The following is a 14646-nucleotide window of genomic DNA, read 5'->3' as shown; positions in this document are numbered from 1 at the left end:
AGACTCCATCTGGGAGGACTAACCTTCCACAGAAACGTCTGGGTTACACATGTCCATCCAGTTCTTTGCCAAGTGCTTAATGGAGCACGCAATTGTTGGTGAGATATACTGAGGTCTTCTGGGAAAACCTAAAAGAGAATCAGGGGACTCAGAGCAGCCTGGCGTGCACATCATTTGGGTCCAGCTTCGATCGCTCAAGCCATTTGCTTTAAATAATCACAAGTAGACACTCTTCTCTTTATGCTGTTTCTATTTTTAATTACATTAAGTTTGAAATAATGGAGGTTATTTTACTCTGTCAGTTTTACAGTTTTCCTTTGGGTTCATTTCTGTCATTGAAGTTAAAACTAAATAAAAGTTCCAGAATCCTTAAATCAAGAATCTAATGATTCTGTCCTCACGCTGCTCTGGAAAATGCAGGAAATGCACTTCCAGTAAATACTTCTTCCTAAGCCTTATGGAGTCCTGCAGCCATAATTCATGACAAACTATCTCTTGCGTTGGGACTGGTTGCAGACTCATGAACTGGCAGAGCTGACAGGTATCTGAGAGTTCATATGGTGTCATTGCCTCATTTCACAGGTGAGGCATGAGGATTCAGAGAGGGAAAATGCTTGTCCAAGGTCATAGAGCAAGTATAAAGTGAGCTGGGACCCAGGACTCTATGATGGACTTTTCCATCTTCAGTTCATGCGACTGCAATGAATGATCAGGCAGTTCAAATTGTTTCATTGTTGTTTTTTGGTTTTGGCCTGAGAAACCCAAACAAAACCTCAACACCCTGCCCATCCTCTAAATTTCTGTGCTTATAACAAACCATTTTGAGTAAATTAGGAGTTCTTGGCTTATTCCAGCCTTATACCTATACTGTCAATTCTTGTTATTTGTAGTAGTTATGTTCTGTAAGGTTGCCATAAATATCATTGCTCCTAGAGGAAACAGTTAGGTTCCCGTGAGCCTCTGGTCACAACATTTTCATTAAACAAACAATACATAACCTTGCTTATATGTGTCTCTGCTTAAAGACACCTTATTTAATATATGTTGTTGATTCGTTAACATTTAACTCATGGCCAACATCACTGTAACTCATGCCAGAATGAGCCTTATCTAGCACATGCATTTTCTCTGTAAAGCACATCACAGCACAGCTTTCTTGTGCTTAGGAACACCAGACAGCACTTCAGCACTGTGCCTAGGGGCTGTTTCACACAGCGAAGTCACCAACAAGCACAGACATGTGAAAAGCTTGGCATTGCGTAGACTGTGAAGACGAGATGTGTTTATAGCCTGAGAGCTGAAAGAAGAAGGCAGAGCGTTGGCTTGTCCCACCTCAGCTGGGAACGTGCACGTCAGGGACTCAGTTTTTTGGCCACTCCATGCCTACCTATGAGTGACCAAAAATGCTGCGAGTGTTGATTTTGGGTGTTACAAATACATTTTTAGTTGGTGAATTTGCACATACAGACTTTGTGAATAATGAGGATCGACTGTACACACAAGCTTGCACACATCACCACACATTATAATTTCATCCATTAATTTTTAGGTTTCACTTCTGGTTCCATGTGGAGCACTTTCAACCCTACATTGGTGGTGCAGTTATGCTGGGAGCCTTTACACAGGCTTCCTAAAAGTCATTCTTCTAAGTGCATCTAGTTTCTAATAGTTGCTGAAAGACCCCGTACAGTAGAGCCAGGCTCCATCTTCCTAATCCCAGAACTTCACAGAGTGGGAATCCTCTTTTGGAACCACTATCCACACTCTTCTCCTTCCGATTATGCCAGTTTGTTATGGGTGAAGAGGTGGGTCTGTATACAAACTTGTCCCAAGGAGACTGCTTCATACCTGCTTTTGCCCCCAGAGTTCTGTTCTCAGCCCTCTTCTTACTTGAGTCTCACTTAGGAGTGCTTGTCAGTCTCATGCCTGACCCTAGCCAGGCCCATGACTCCCAAATCCTTATCTCTGGTAAGACCTTTCTTCTGCTCTCCAGATCTCCCTCTCCAGTTTCCTCCCTGACGTTTCTACCAGAAAGACCCACTGGGACCTCAATATGTCCCAAAGAGTTCTCATTGCCTCCAGACCCATTCCAAACCCTGCTCCTTCTTCTCTTCTGCTGGAGGCCTTGGCACCTTGGGCCATTGCCAACCACTCACACAAGCTTGAATTTTGAGCATCATTCTTAATTGCTCCTTCTCCTTTACTCCCAGCTTCTGCTATCTTGTGAAGTTCCACAGGGTCGGCCTTTGTGCTCTTGCTCCCATATGCCTATGCCTCTCAAGTGTCAGTTACATGGCTCTATTCCAGTTCTTATTGAGTGTGGCTGTCAGTCTTGCATGCCTCTGAGCCACTCTCCACAGTGCTCCCAGAAGGATCTCTTAGGAACACAAATATGACCATAGAACTCTCCTTCTTTATATCTTTCAGTAACTTTCCATTGACTGCTGGATACAATTTCAATTTAATAAAGGCCTTTTATAATATGACTCCTGCTTCCTCTCCTGTTGCATCTTCTATCACCACCCATATACCAGCTACATTCTTTGAAATTCTTAAAACACCCCATGCCCTTCCTGCCTGCTTGCCTTTCTGTGTGCTCTACTCTGCCTGCAATCCTGTTCCTGCACCCATTCGCCTTGTGAGCTCCTGCTCACTATTCAACACGTGGCTCAAAGTTTGCCTCTTCTGTGAAGCCTTCCTTGACACCTACACTGTAGTCAGTTCTCCTACCTTTGAGCTTCTAGAGACCTTTGAGCAAACATAAATTATATCACTCTATTTTGGAATTTTAAAATAATGGATCTGGTTTTGGACATGTGTTTTAGATGCTTGAGGCACATCCATGAAGAAATACTCAGTAGGCAATACTACAGAGTCAGGGTATGTAATTCCTATGACATAAAGAAAATCCAACAAATCTTAAGACTTTTTGGCACCTTAGTAGCTATTATTTCAAATTTGCAGTAGACATCCCTCTTTCTTCCTCTTCCTGCTTATTAGTTATTTTCATTCATGTGGCTACACTCATATCTGAGCCACATTGAATTAATTTGACTAATACATTTCATGAGTTACATTGTCAAATATCCTTTCCGTAGTTCAGAGTTACAATTACTGAACAATTACTGAATCAGTATTGCTGATTTCATGCCTCCTTTTTCCTATTACACATTTAAATTATCCCTGTTTTTCTCCATGAAGTTTCCAGACACAGCTATGAGAAAGCTGTTCTTGGTCTCATTAACTCCCTTGAGAGGACAACCATGCTTAGTGGGCACCAGGGGACTATTGTTGGAGTCTGGGCCCAGGGGTCCCAACCAAAGGGTAGATTAGGCATTTCTGAGCTAATTATTCAAGACCACGACATTGTACCCCTACCAATGATCTTCCATTGGAAAACTCAAACCGTGCAGGTTGTATTTTGTCTGACTTTATCTCCATTTCCTGGTGCAAACTGCCCTTCCTCTTGCTCTTTTGTTGTTGATTTCCTTCCTTCTCTGAGCCTCAAATTGTGCTGTAAAGCTTGTCACATAGTAGAGGCTGAAAAAAAGATCTGTTGAGCTAAATTGGAATGAATTTTTAAGCTATGTGAAGGCTAGTTCTTAACAATGGCAAATTCTTACTTTGTGTTCTCTACCCTATAAGGCTTCTTTCTCATGTAAATATGCCTATAGAAAAATTCCTTGGAAATGGTATTTATCCTTTACTTTTATGTTTGAGCTTGTGATTGAAGGGGGTTGAAGAGAACCTGTAGGTTCCTTGGCCACTTGCTGTGGTCTCTGACATTGTAGGTATCCCATGCTTATCGGAAGGCTCACTCTTCTGACCAGACTTGATTTGTAACAGGAAGCTCATTCCCCAGAGCCAAACGGCACTTGCTCCAAAGATGTCTACAGGGAAATTCAGATTCAAATCAATCATTCTCCCAAAATCTTTTCTTACCAAAATATTCTACATGTTAGAACAGTGATTTAGTCCATGTTGATGTGACCCTTGACACTTCTATATGGTTGATCTTCTTTCTCCAGGATGTCACATTGTGCTTAGACATTCTCAGTTTGTGAAAAATTATGAGGTTCATGAACCCCCTGAGAAGCCCACCTTGGAAATGAAAATGTCTATTGAGAGAGAAAATGGTCTCATATTTCAGGTAATGCAAAAAATTGTATTCATTTGTAGTCAGGGCATGGAAAAATTTCTGTAAATCATTCAAACTTTTCATCTTACACTTTTAATCCTGATTTATACTTTTATTACTAAAATATCCCTTAGTCCATCTAAATATTAACTTTGTTCTATAAGAAAGAAGTAACAGTTATAACCATAAGGAATAAAATAATTCTCTTTGGGTCTCTCTTTTCATACTATTTTGTCAGTACCTGTCTTTCTAAAATTCTGTTTAATCTGCTGAATGGTTCCCTTGTCTTTCAACTTACTATTACTCTCTGATGTCTTTTTCTCCATATTTTAGGCAATATTTGAAAAATTCCTATAATCAATCATTCTCTGATTCCTTTAGATAGTTCTATTCAGTCAGCAAAATTTCAAAGTGCAGTGAAATTAAAAATTACAAGCACTGCCAAATTCCAAACCTACTGACCTAGCCAAATGGACTTGAGAAAATGTTCTCCAATATAAACTTTAATTTTTTCCTATTGGTTAAAAATTCTTTCCAAGGGATGTCAGAAAGTAATAAAGAGGGAAACATTTTTAGGTCTAACTAATTAATATTTTAGACAAATTAAAATTCTTATGGAGACTCCACTGTTTATTTAAACAAAGAAGCAGAAAAATAAATGTCACAGGACCTATATATGAGGCATTTATAATTAATAATAAATCTATTCCTTCAAAACCATCCTTATGTAGTTTTTCTAGCCAAAATGAGAAAACATTCTCAGCTTGTGAGTTTATAGGTTAAGTTGAAGTGAAAGGATTTTACCTTCTTTGTTGTACTGATTGATCCTAAATGCTAGTCTTAGGCTGAACACTCAACAAGACAATTCTGACCACTCAAGGAGGATAGTTGGGGTTCACTAGAGTTCTTCCATGTTCAAATCACATGTTTGCTTTTAAGCGCTGTTACATTTTCATCAGGCATGTGTTGGCTTCTTTCTGCTAAGATCAATCACCTCATTCCTCTGTGTATTTCTAAAGCAAATTAAATGCATTTTTCCCCCAAAACCAATGCTGGCATCACCATTTAATGAACTGGAATAAAGAGCTGTGGATTATAGGTTGCCAATAACTTTCTTCAAGCAGTCTAGCTGATTACATGGAAAGCCAGGAGCAAGGTATATTGGGAGAAAGAAAGAATAGAGAGTTTAAAATTTGGTTAGGAGGAAAAGAGAAATATATGAAAATATAGCTAGCTAACATGGCATATGATAAGGGCCAAATTAGCCTTGCATTGTTCTCAGTTTATTTACATTGGACTGGGGAAGCCTCATCAATGAGTGTGGTTTTGAAATAACTCTGATTTGAAACAAATGAGACATTTTAGTAGAATTCTGAATTGTTTAAAAAATATTTGGCCTAACTCCCGGGAGACAGATTATATATTTTTCAAATGTTGTTCTCAAAAGCACAGTCTATTATATCTTATTAGTAAATATTAGACGAAAGTTTGGAAGGGATAATGATGAATCAGCCTTTGGGTTTAGTTTACTCATGTGTCAAATGTGGTTAGCAACTATATGATTTACACCATCTCTCTTACTCTTAGCTCCCTGAGTTTAATATGGAGCTGTAGGTAAGAGAGGAAAGCAAAATTAAGGGGATCTCCAAAATAATATTAGATTTAAAAATCCATTTTGTCTTTTGGGTAAAAGCAAGCAAACAAAAAGAACTAGAAACATTAAGTTATTGAAAATCATATTTGTACTAATAATTCTATCATATAAATTAAATATGACTAAAAGGTTGAATTTCCTTGTTTCTATGGTCTCAAACAGAGTGGACTGGGGAGTTCCACATCTCTGTCTTTTCTAAGCCAATCTTGATATAGTTAATTGCAATGACATCTTTTGTTCCAATAAACTGCAGCTGATAGAGACACAGCCTCTTTTGACCAATAAGTTTGAAGTGTAATGCCAAGAGCAAGAGACATGATTTGTTAGGGGTAAATCAGTGGAGTAATGACATTTCATTAAAAAGATAATGCTAGTCCAGAAATCCTGAGATAATGGAAGCAATTGCCGAGAAGGCTTATTTTCCCTTCTTTTAGCTTAATTAATCAGAAAAGGAGAATCAAGTCTGGACTGAGGACTACAGTTCATAGTAAGAGGAAGAATCTTATTTTTCCATCTTTAATTTCTATGATTGGGCAAATCTAAATTAAAAACACCGAGAACATTCAAAATGTTCATCATGTATTTTTAAGCAAATAATGGTTCAATATAGTACACTATGTGCAGATAAAAGAAAGAGGATAGCTTAATACCAGCTTTATGAAATTTACTGACTCTAAGTAGAGAATGAGCCAGATCAGGTTTCAAGATTTTCTTAAATGTCAATATTCTAAAAAAGAAAGCTGATTCTTGGGGAGTCTAAGGAAATAAATGATTCTTCAAACATTAGCATATTTTATGACTAAAATCATAGGCAACTTGTTCCTCACAACATGAAACTAATTTTACATGTGTCTACTTAATGAAATATGATTTTGGAAGCAATCTTATTTATTTCCCTGTATCCCATGAAGCCAAATCTCTCCTCAAATCAATCTCTTTCTTTCTCTCCTTTTTAGTATAACAGACATTTCTTGGTTTTCCTACTGGGGCCTGGGTAGTTAAAAAATTTGATTATCCACTCAAAATTTCCAAGGTACCTATTTTCTTGTGGGAAGTGATAAATAGATGTCATAAAATGCAATGCTAATGTCATGAGACATTAAAAACAATAAGCATCCAGAACTTTAATCGCTAACTGAATAATGCTTCCATTAAAGTAGTCACCTTTGGAGATGAGATGCTTGGATGAGCATGCCCCTGCACTAAACAATGTTGGAACTTTTCTTTTGGAAAGAACTTGCGAGTAAGGAATGGGCAATGTCAAAAATTATTTCTAAGATTGTGTCGACGAACTATCTTTTGTATGAGAAGACATGTTACCCAGCATAATCACCCACATGCAGACTTGACTTCTTTACCAGTCAGGGTTCAAGCAAGAAATATATTGCTCACTTACATAATGTGTGTGCATGTGTGTGTGTGTGTATTTAATTGAGGACTTTTTAACAAAGGTCTATTTATAAAAGATGTGCAAAGGATAATGGGAAACCAACAAGGGATGGGGGAGCCTTTACTTTTCCTAGGTTTGTATAGGATAAAAGGAGGGAGATGCTATTGGCATGTTGAGTCAGATGTAGGTGAGAGTTTTCCCACTGCACCTGGGGACTACAGAGGAGGAAGGCAGCCACACCTCTGAGCTCACTCTCCTGTTTACCTTCAAAATTCTGATGGTGCTTCCTTTTGTCCATTCTTGATGGAAAACTGGAGAGCCAGCGAGCCCCCTTCCTTCAGCCCATACAGATCAATCTCCTGGGACACAGAGCAGAGTAGAGAAGCATGGAGGGTGATCTGGAGGGGCGAATGGAGAATACCCAGCACAGCCATTCCTGGCTCACCTGTTCCCAGTGATCCTCATCACTCCACCGACTGTCAGGAGGACAGATGTAGCTGTGGAAGGCAGTTCTAAGAGAAGCATCCCTTACATAAACGGAAAATGGAAACTCACTGGAATAAACATGCAGCCAACAGGGGAAATGAGTATGTTTTAGTTCATTCATTATGATTCAGCCATATTCCTTTACCTTATTCCTTTACAGCCATGTCTTAACTTTTGACAGGAACATATGTGAATGGCTTTTAATAAATTCAAACTAAGACATTTTCATCGTTCTTTAGGTGAAACATATATATATATATTTTTGGTGAAGACTTTTAATAGAGAATGGAAAACTACAAAATGACAAATCAAAAGTGTGTGTTTGGTGTGTTTGTGCAGTCATCTCCATAAATTAACTATGCACATGAGTGAAATAGAATATTGAAAATTTCACCTGGATTTGGGAATTGGAGATTAAAAACAAAAATTTTGGACATCTGTAATAATCCAAATCTGCCTGCTCTTGACAGTTTTTATTTCCTTGAACTAGTTTCAGTGCCTTGGCAGGTTCAGTGGTGTTTTATTTTTGCTGGAAAATAGGAGCATGGGCAGTAGTCATGACTGCCAGGGACAGAAAAGACAAATTATCCTGAGTGTGATCTGGAAAACATTGAGAGCATTGTTGTACAAGCCTTGATTTGCTGGACAGGGGTATGGATTACCTAATAGGGCTTCTACTTCTCTGGCACGATTAGGCTATCTTTCATCCAAATTAAGAGATTGAACATTTTTCCTATGAAAATCAGTTGAATTTTTGGTCTTGGTAATTCATCAGTTATGGTGCACAGTTACTATCTCTGTCTGTTGAATAATAGTGGTTCAAAGGTCCTAAGTGGGATACTAGGAGAAAGTGTTTATTGTATATTCTCTTGGGTAATTGAGACAGAATAAAGTGTGATATCAAACTGGTTTTTGTCCCTAAGAAAACTCGAGGTACAGATGGATTCAGTGGTAACTTCTAGCAAATATTTAAGGGAGCGATGCCAATCTTATGCAAATTCTTTCAGAAAATAGAGGAGGAGAAAATGTGTCCCAACTTGCCTTAAGAGCCAACATAGCCCTGATGCCAAAACCTGTCAAAGATATTACCAAAAAAAAAGAAAAAGAAAAAGAAAAAGAAAAGAAAAGAAAGGAAAATTGCAGACCAATATTTCTCATGAACATAGGTACCAGATTCTCAATGAAATATCAACAAATTAAATCAATAGCACGTAAAAGAATATTACATAATAACAATCTGGAAGTTATCCCAGAAATGCAAGATTGATTTAATATTTAAAAATCAATCAATGTAATACACCATATTAACAAAATAAAGGAGAAAATTCAAATGATCATTTTCATAAATGCAAATTTGTCTTTATGTGCTTTTCTTTACATATATGTGAATTTATGATAAAGCATTGCCCTTTAAAAACTGTGTCTCACTTTTTTTAATAAAAAAGGAAAACAAAAATAAAGACAAACTCTATAGTTTAAAACTCTGTTTAAAGATTAGGTTAGTTTCTTTATAAGTAAAGATTATACTTAATTTTTTATAAAAGGCAGAAAGTGTGAAATTTATAAAAATCCTAATTGCTCACATGGTAGGGGTCAGATTTGACCTCAACTGGATCAGGAATGGATCTGTCATCCATACTGTACACACCCACAGAATGCATTTTTCCTTTGCTGCACATCCACATTCAGCCTGCAGTAGGTGAGCTCCTACATCTGTCCAAGCCAAGGTGATGGGGCCTGAGGGCCTCTTTGGATGTGGCTGGTGTCAACCTAAAAAGAGATGGGAGAGGTGTCCAAATCAGGGGTGCAGCTCAATGGAAAGCAACTCCCCCCTTCCTTCCCTCCTTCCTCTCTCCAGCCGTTCAGCAGTGTAATAAATAGCTGAGGATCTACCTTGTGAAAGGCACAAGAGAAAAGAAGCTGCTGCCCTCCTGGAATGTATATTCTAAAAGGCTTACTCATAGCAATAATAATATGCTTATCTTTCTCTTATGTATCAGAAACCCAAGGAATAAATGTGGTGGTAGTTTTTGGTCTACCACAGGTTAGATGGCTCATGAATAAGTTTTTGTTCACTTCATTTCCAGCCAAAGACTATCTGCTTTCTTATCTTCCTTCCCCTTTCTCATTTCTGTATAGTACTCTACCTGTTTTAAGAGTTGGTTCTACCTTTCTTCTTGATCCACTTGATCTCAAAGCAACCTTTCTAGAACATTGTTTTCTCCATCACAAGGCAGTTGTTTCCAGATGGTAAAGCCTGATCATTTAAGAACTCTTGATGGAGACATTTTGTGAATAGGTGAATAGTTTCAGTGTTTTTTTTTCTTTTTTGGTTCTGCACTGACGCCTCAGATATTTGGTTGGAAGTTGTAGGCCTAGTTTTCCTTGGAACATCACATATTCAGTAAATCCCTTGATTAATCTTACTTTGTGTCATGGAAGAACATGGAATTTCTTTGATATTTAATCTGCAAAGTTTCAAAGAAAGTCTTCAGGGTCTATCAAGGTAGCATAACAATATTTAAACAAGATCAACAATAGAAATTAAGCTGAACTCTTGAAGAATTTCCATAGATATGTGATTATTTTGGACCTTGGGTGTTATGAATGATGTGGTATGACATAAGACATTGTGAATATATGGCATGATACAATGTATCTCTCAGGGGAATAATATTGAAAATATTTATAAAATAATTTCTTCTAAGTTAATTCCATTGTTTTCTTGTTCTGTTTGGTTGTTAATTCCAGGGTTCCTCTGTGAATTTTCTGAAACGTTTTAGGTTGAAACCTGAAGCACTGTTACTCTGTACATTTTGTGAGATTCAACTGAATATGTCTAGTTCTTGACTGCTAATTATTTCTATACACAGGTTCCTAATGATTATTAGGCTTCATCCTGTCTCAAGGGTTTTTTCTCCTAAATGGAAATTTGTATTTATGAAATAACACCATACTAGTTATTTAATGGAGTATTGTCTATCAACATTGCCTGTTCTGCTGAATATACTTACCACTTCCACAGAGGTTTCATTTTTGGCTTTTTTGGGGGGGGGTTAGATTATTCTCTGTATTGAAGGAAATAATTATATTTATAATGACAGGAACATAACCTTTTCTTAGGTGAGTTACTTTCCTAGGTAGATAACGCAATTTAATCCTCTGTTACATATTTTATTCATAAGATGAAGTGAAAATCACCTACCCTCTGAAACATTCAATTTTTATTCCAGAAGCAGTTTATGTAATAGTCCTTAAGGCTTTTTTCTGGAGGCTCCACTTTTTCCTACGTGTCTTGTTAAGCTATGGCCAAACAGCAAATTACCCAGCCTTTGAGAGCAGGTGATAAATAAAATAACTGGATTGAGGTGGTCCAAGGAGATTTTGCAAAGTCATCTACTCTATCATGTATTTTTGACTGTTCTTCAGGTGAAAAGTAGTTTATAATTAATAGATGAACCAAACCAATTCAAGATTGTTAATTGAAAGTGTGCAAGTAGGCAGCAAACCAGCATTTTCTGAGATCATCGTATCATTTTATCTTTCAACAACCTTCTAAGGAAAAATGTTATTTTTTTCCTGTGTCACTGATGATAAACTGATGATAACTTTCTCACTATTAGGCATTGAGTTAGAAACAAGAGTAAGATTATAATATAGGCTTATGGCATGCTGCAATGAACTGAATGTGTCTCCGTTAGGTGCATATGTTGAAACCTTAAATCCCCAATGTGGTGGTATTAGGAGGTGGGGCCTTTGGGAGGTGATTAGGTTTACAGGGGGCTATTAGGGTGGAGCCCCCACAATGGGATTAATATCCTTATAAGAAAAGATCAGAGAGAGAATGTCTCTCCTCCATCCCCCTTGTGAGGATACAGCAAGAAGGCAGCTGTCTGCAAGAAAGCCCTCACCAGAAACCGAATTGGCTGACATCTTGATCTTGGACTTTCCAGCCTCCAGAATTGTCAGAAATACATTTCTGTTGCTTAAGCAACTCAGTCTATGGCATTTTGTTACAGTAGCCTGAGCTGATTAAGACAGCTGACTTGTTTAGGAATAGCAATCTTGGCTCTGCTTAGGGAATTTCTACTTTGAAGATTACCAGAAACGAGGGAAAGAGGAAACCACTTGGTCATCATGATTTGAAAAAAAATTTATAGAGTTTATCAGTACTGAAAAAAAAAAAGATAACAAATGAGCAGTTTAACTAGAAAGGAAGAGAAAAGAATAGAAAGTTCTCTCTGAGGCCTTGGCCTCACCTTTGGAAAAGGAGTCAAGCTGGTATATGGCAAATAAAACTTTCAGCCTGGGGCTTGCCAAAATGTCAGAGAAGATTTCATTGTCTTTCTACTCTTGTCAGTGCAGTCTCTCCAGCTTAAGGAAAACAACTGTGTAACCACATAATTCCTTGTGTCACTCATAAGAACTGAGAGTATTTCCTGAAGTGGATATTCCATTGTCTGAAAGCAAACTGCTTATTCAGGCCAGACAAATGAGCTCTTCTGAAGCGCCATGCAATGTACTCCCTTAAAGCTGAATGATTGATTCTTCTCTTCCCTCTCCTCTGTCTTTTGATGGACAAAAATCTGCTCAGAATCAAAAGACATTGTCACTGCCTATGGTTTCTTTTCCTTTCCTTATTTTTTGGAATATTATAAAGATTTATCTTAATTTCTTTTCCAGATAGATCTACTATCTCTAATTCCTGAGGTGCCAATTCTCCCATTGTTTGGTGGTTTGTTTTCTCTCCGTGGTTTGTCATGTTTTCTTACTAGCTCATCGCAGCAGAGGGTGCTTCCTGAGCCCTAGGAAACCTGGGCCATTGAAGTGGTCTTGTAGGTTGGTGTGGGGTTGCTGTCAGTCAGGACCCTACAGATCTCAGTGTTTCAGGGCACTTTTTATGTTAATGTGTCACTCTTGAATTTCTGTTTCACTTAGCAGTAGAAGTTAGACCACACATCTGAGCATGGGCTGGAGTTCAGGCTTTAATGACTGAGAGATCACTTCTTTTATCTACTGGCTCAGGGAGGAGGTAAGATTTGTGATGCTTGTCCAGGCCAGTGCACGGAGTTGTTCTATTTCCCATCTCAAATATGTGTGGTCCTTATGCTCTTGGGAGTTTTCAGAAGGTTCATTTCAAGCCCTCCTTTTTTTCTCAGGCTTGATTTCTCATGTTCTGTCTCTCTGAGTGTGTTACCTCAGATGCCAGCCTCTGGGGTCTATATCTGAGACTGAAACCCTGTGAGTCATGGCCTTCAGCTCCTCGCTCATGTTTTGAGTTCTTTTCTATTTCTGGCACATGGAAATTTCTTTCTTGTTTTCACCCTCAGCTTATTTTTTGGTTATTTTATCTTTTATTCAGCATTTCTATGTGTTTTGGAGTAGAATGTATTTTGTCAATGCAGTCTACCATATTGATTGGAGGTTTCCCATTACTGAAATCGTGATATTTTTATTCTATTTATAGTTACCTGTTGATTTTCCTGAACATTTTGTTATTCTAACCTTGGTTACACTTGTGAGATGACTGTATATATACTTTGATAGAAAACTATGTCTATAATGTGCTGGCTCATTAAGAAATAACTTATTTAACTATGTAGTTAAACAGATATTAATTCAGAAACCACATTAGCCTAGAAAATAATGTGAAATATATTTAAGCTTAGAATTTACAAGAAGGCTCTTAGAAAGGTTGAAAGCAAAATTTGCAGAGTGCCTAAGGGTTGAAATTTCATTGACTCTTTTGAGCAATGAAACTTTGGCAAAGGATATGTTTTAATGAGGCTTTTTTTTTCCCCTTGAGAGAGAAGACTGGAATTCTACTTGCTGTATATAAAACTCCCTATAACCTCTTAACAGGTGTTCCAAGAATAAAGAAAACTACTGTTCTGCTCTCCTTGGAGACATCTTACCTGACACACAGATCCAGATTCAGCCACAAGGGTAGAGTAGGGGATTACACGATTAAATTGGTCCTTTTCTTGAGCTTCAGAATCAGAACAGAAAGGAGATTCCCATTTTGGATCTGAAATCAAGTGGTTTGGACAATATTTTTTGTTACACTTTGTCCTTGTCCCTTTCTTTAACTCATGCGTTTTCAGGAGGAAGATGTTAATGTTTAATGAAGATACAATTCAGTTCATCTACTTTCAAGTTAAATTTATATTTTTAAAACTGTGCCCAGTGAAAAGCTTTATTTGGTCTACTTTCTAGAAATACAATGCTATCAAATAAAGAGGACTGGAAGGCTGCAATTCTTTGGAACAGAATATTCCAGAACAGAACTGAAACCATGTGCCTATTTAAAGCATATTTGAAAAAGCTTGTATCACATTTTGTCTCATCATGAGTTTAATGTCATTGGTAGGAAAGGGAAGGTAAAAATAGCTGTCTAAACCCCTGACTAAAGATTCTTGACCTGTTAAGAATTTCTCTTAAGATGCAGGAAATGAGATTATCATCTTTTCAGAGGGGTCAACACCAGGGGAAGGGTTAGAAGAGTGTGCAGCAATCAAAACAGAAACAAAATGAAAACAGAACACACTCCCCCTCTACCCTAACACCTCATAAAAGTAAAATCCCAACCGAAACAATGAAAACCCAAGAGCTCTAAATAAGACCTAGTACACTGAAAGATCCCAATAAAAATATGTAGTACTATATATATATATATATGGATATATATAAAGTAACAGGATGTTTTGAAAGCTGTGGGACATCTGGCCAGGTGAGGAAAGAGTATAAAAAGGTAGAAAAGAGGAAGGCCCTATTGTAATCATAAGGAGTTTCCTTAAATCTCTGGGAGAAACCTTAGAGGCAGGGTCTCTGAATTCCATACCATATATGAAGACACTTAGCCACTTTTGGTTTCTTTACCTTTGGGGCTTATCAGTAGTCTGCTACAAGCTAAGAACTTATTTGGGAGCATGTGTGACCCTCTTGTATAGGGTAATCAAAACTAAAAGTTTCTGTAAT

This window comes from Macaca thibetana, chromosome 5, assembly GCF_024542745.1.
Source record: "Macaca thibetana thibetana isolate TM-01 chromosome 5, ASM2454274v1, whole genome shotgun sequence".
Classification (NCBI taxonomy): Eukaryota; Metazoa; Chordata; class Mammalia; order Primates; family Cercopithecidae; genus Macaca; species Macaca thibetana.
The sequence above is the reverse complement of the archived record's forward strand: the minus strand, read 5'-3'. Positions refer to the sequence as shown.